We start from the raw sequence: 4,696 nt of genomic DNA on the forward strand, positions 1-4,696 counted from the left end.
AAAAAAAAAAAAAAAAAAAATCTTTTGGGTGGTCGAGTCGCGGATGATCATATTGTTCTTGTCTGAACCATGAGTCAAGTATGCCACTAGACAATGGTGAGGCAATATGGTTGATTTATGCAAAGGACGTTTGAAGCATGACACTTTTGGAAGCACAACAGGAAGACCGGAAATTGGACGAAAAACCACAAATTTCGGTATTATGGATATTTTCGAAGAAGCCGGAAACTCGGGAAATATTTTCCATCAAGTCAGGATTCATTTGGAGTTTATTAAAAATACTCAAAGCATCAGAACGGGCATAGAAAAATATTTGGGGTTGATCGCGGGACGAAAATTCACCGGAAATGCCGCAATCGGTCGAATGGACCGAGAAGCTCGAGGTGGTTCGATCTATGAGATCAGGACGTGGTGGCAACTGCCTGGAATGGTATGTGGCAAAAGAAGCATGAGGTGTTGCAGTAAAAATGATCACAGCATGCGGAGTGACACATAGAAGCACGAGGTGGAACGACCAAGCAGGAGGTGTTGCGATGCATGCGACCAGGCCATGCGGCCAGACATGTGGAGGACGTGGTGTCTCCTTGCATGGATCCAGGCCATGAATCCAGACAGGTAGATGGCGTGGTGTCATCCTGCATAAGACTGAGACATGCAGCTAGCCATGTGGAGCACGAGGTGCCGCCGCACATGCGTCCGGAGCCATGCGAAGCGACACACGGGCTGCCACACGGCTTGTTTCTGATTGGTTTCTGATTACTATAAATAGCCCACGAACCCCTCCTATTTCTCCTTATCCATAACACATCAAAGTCAGCTCAAAACGTGAGAGAGAAAGCAAAGAAAAAAAGATCGAGTTTCGATAATTTTCAAGCGATTTAGGTATTTTTCGAGAACAGTTACTCTGCCGATTTTGAGTCAGCACCTGGAGAAGGTTCTGTTCAAGTGAATAGAGATCAGTTCTAGTGGAGACCAGTTCAAGATCAGTCCAGACGTTGGTCTACTTGTGAAGGTCGGACAAGGGTTCGGATCGGAGAAGTCGGTTTTGGGGTCAAGGCCACGGTCAACCAAAAACTGTGAGTTTTAATCAATTGATTGCTGAGTTGTTTTCATGCAGGATCCCGTTACTTGGAAGTTGGATCATGGCAGGAGGCCTGGTCTAACTGAGTAATGGTTTGACTAGTTAATAATTGAGGTTATGTTGATTGAGTTGATTGCATGCTTGTTATTGCTTGAGAACCGTAGTAGCATGCTAATGGTTAGGTTGATTGGTTAGTTAGCAAATGAGGAATGCTTAGATAATATCGCTAAGTTATAGATAGTTAGGTATTCTGGAATTAGTCTTTATGCTAGATTCTGGAATATGATTGATTGTGTTAATTTGCGATTAATACTAGGAACCTTGTGTTATTTTACCTGGTTTAGTATTAGTCATAATTGGCCATATAGCATTTGTGTAACCCACAATGCTAGGCATGTTTGAGGTCAAATGTGTTGATTGTGTGGCGATTAATACTAGGAACCTTGTGTTATTTTTACCGGGTTTTGTATTAATCATATATTGGCCGACAGCATTTGTGTAACCCACAATGCTAGGCATATTTGGGTGAGTTAGTGTTCCTTCAGTCCTCGTACCCGGCGGGTTCAAGGAAACACCTTATTCGCTGGATCGAGAAGACTCAGACAAACGGGGTCATGTCCTATGGCTGAGTATTACACGACGGTGTAATGTGGCAGTGACCCGAAGGACTGTGGACTGTCGCGCGGTGACCCGAAGGACTGTGGGCCGCGGTCGGTTGAAAGTTCCTTCTTCTGGCCTTTGTGGTAGGAAGATAGGATATTGCCGATAGTGAAGGAGGAACATAACGTCACCAGGGCCCAAGTTTGTTATATATATTATATCATGTTTCGGGTTATTGAACCCTGGTGTAAGTCGAGTTTGAGTTTGGTGTTAAGCTAGTAATTAGCATATTGCTAGTTATCTTACTATCTTTTTCCAGCTGCGTATTTCTGATATTTCTTATTATTATTCATTGAATTGGGTTGAATTGTTGTTAGGTGAACCTCTCGCTTTAGATTGCTTGGGGTGGGATAGCGAGGGGTTGTATTTGTTAGTTGGGTATTGTAACTCGCTGAGTAATGCTAGATTACTCACTCCTCACTCGTTGTTGTTTCAGGTGACCAGTAGCGAGCTTGTAGAGGTCACGGGAGGCTAGGCTGGCTGGTGTAGATTTGCATCTTTTTGCTTAAGACGCTTTCAGACTATAAGTATGTACTTTCGCTTTCTTGGCATGCCACCATTTGTATAGTATTTTGTGTATTGTAACCAGATATTATATAAGATAAATAAAGCGAATGTTTTGTGCAAATGCCTTGTTGTTTTGATATTAGCTTGTCCGAGTTAACACAACGTCAGATCGGAGTACGGGTTGAGAAGCCTTAGGCTTTGGTCTGATGGGACGTGTTAGTGGGCAGCCTGGCCTAGTCGCGAATTGCACTTTTCGTGACCTTGGCCGGATCGGTCGTTAACCCGTCATGTAGCGCTCCCGATCCTTGGTAGACGGTCGGCCCGTCGGTCATGTTCATATTTGATTGTTGGCCGGTGGTTCGACCTATGCCTAGAACGGTTCGGGGGTGTTACAGGGGGGTGGTCGGCAGCCTCCCAGCTCGAAACTTTGACAGTCATAGTCGAGGTTCGGGTTTTGCATTACTTGTAATATTTCTTTAAGTTGTAGGTGTTCCAAGTTTTTATTTCTAGGAGGCCAGGTTTGCGTTTTTCTAGCTCGTAGACTCCGGTTCAGATTTCTTTGGTGACTTTGTATCGTCCTTCCCATTTTGCCCCTAGTTTTCCTGCCCCGGGTTCATTCGTTCCGTCGAACACTTTTCGGAGAACTAGGTCGCCTACGGAGAAAGCGCAGTCTCTTACGTTGGAGTCTTAGTAACGTGCCGCGGCTTGTTGGTAATTTTGCACTCGTATTGCTGCTTTTTCTCGTCGTTCCCTGATCATATCTAACTGGTGGATTAATAATCTTCGTTGAGTTCGGCGTCTTCTGAACATATCCCTCGTCGCTGACTCGGGACCTCGATTTCGGCTGGGAGTACGACTTCGACTCCGCAAGATAGCGAGAATGGTGTTGTTCTGTAGGCCCACAGGACACTGTGCAGCTCTTCGCCCCACCTTTCTTTCTTGAGGTTGAGTCTCTTCTTGAGGTTGTTCATGATAGTTTTATTTGCAGCTTCCGCATGACCGTTGCATTTTGGGTATTGGGGGCTCGCGGCCTTAATTTTGATTTTCCACTTTATGCAAAACTCGTTGAACATATTTGAGATGAATTGTGGTCCATTGTCGGTTACTATCTCGTATGGTAAACCATGTCGACAGATGATGTTTTTCCAAATGAAGCTGGTTACCGTCGTAGACGTGACGTTGGAGAATGCTTCGGCTTCGATCCATTTGGTAAAATAATCAGTTAGTACCAGGAGAAATCGTAATTGGGCTGGCCCAGAAGGTACTAGCGGGCCTACTATGTCCATCGACCATTTCATAAAAGGGTATGGTGAAGATATTGTCGATTATTTTTAAGTCGGTTGGTGTATCATTGGCGCGTGCCTTTGGCATTTGTCGTATTTTAACGCGAATTGCTCGCTATAATCGGCAATCGTTGGCCAGAAGTAGTCTAGTTTCTTTATCCTGATTGCTAGGGATCCCCCGCCAGAGTGGCTTCCGCATGATCCTCCATGAGTTTGTTTTAGGATTGTGAATGCGTCTTTGGGCGACACCCCCAACAAGTAAGGCTCGTCTAGGCTTCTTTTGTACATTTTTTCTTCCATAATACAATAGCGCGAGCTCTGGGCTTTTATTTTTCGAGCTTCCCATCTTTCAGCAGGGAATTCGCCGTCTTTTATGTATTTAAATATTGGGGTTCTCCAATCTGGTCTAGCTTCGAGCTCTTTTTAGAAGGCGTCGTGCGCCTCGTTGTTAGTTTCGTGGATGGCTTCGTCGGGGTCAGTTGCTGTTCTTCTAGTCCTGACGCGTGACGTGCTCAGGATTGATGGATCGTCGAGCTCACCGCTGGTTTTGTCGTTGAGTTTTTGGCTTTCTTTCCGAGCTCTGCTTCGTGTAGTGATTACATCGATGCGTGGGAGGCTGTCTCCTTAGAGATTTCTTCCTTTGCTCGGGAGATCTATGGATGGCTTTTCTATTCCTTCTACCGGTATTATTCTTTTTCCCGCTGGGATGGAAGTCGAAGCTAGTGCAGCTAGAGCGTCGGCCGACGTGTTATCTCCTCTTGGGATTTTTGTGAGCTCGAATTTGTCGAATTGCTGAGCAATCTCTTTTAGGACTGTGAGGTATGCTTCAATCCTTTCGTTTTTTGCTTCATATTCTCCGTGGAATTGGCTCGTGACCAGCTGGGAGTCGCTGAAGGCGCTGATTTCCCAAGCTCCGACGCTTCGCGCGATTCGTAGGCCGGCGATCAGAGATTCGTATTCGGCTTCGTTGTTCGATGCGCTGAATCACAGGCAAAATGATTGCTCGATCATTTCCCCTGTCGGGGACTCGAGCTGTATTCCGATCCCGGATTTCTGCCTTGATGAGGCCCCATCGATGTGTGATGATACACTAAAAATGAATCCTTGCTACTGTTAAGTTAACAGTTGTAATTGTAATATTTGAGATTCAATCCAGAGGACCAGT

The sequence above is a fragment of the Brassica oleracea genome, chromosome C6, assembly GCF_000695525.1.
Source record: "Brassica oleracea var. oleracea cultivar TO1000 chromosome C6, BOL, whole genome shotgun sequence".
Taxonomy (NCBI): Eukaryota; Viridiplantae; Streptophyta; class Magnoliopsida; order Brassicales; family Brassicaceae; genus Brassica; species Brassica oleracea.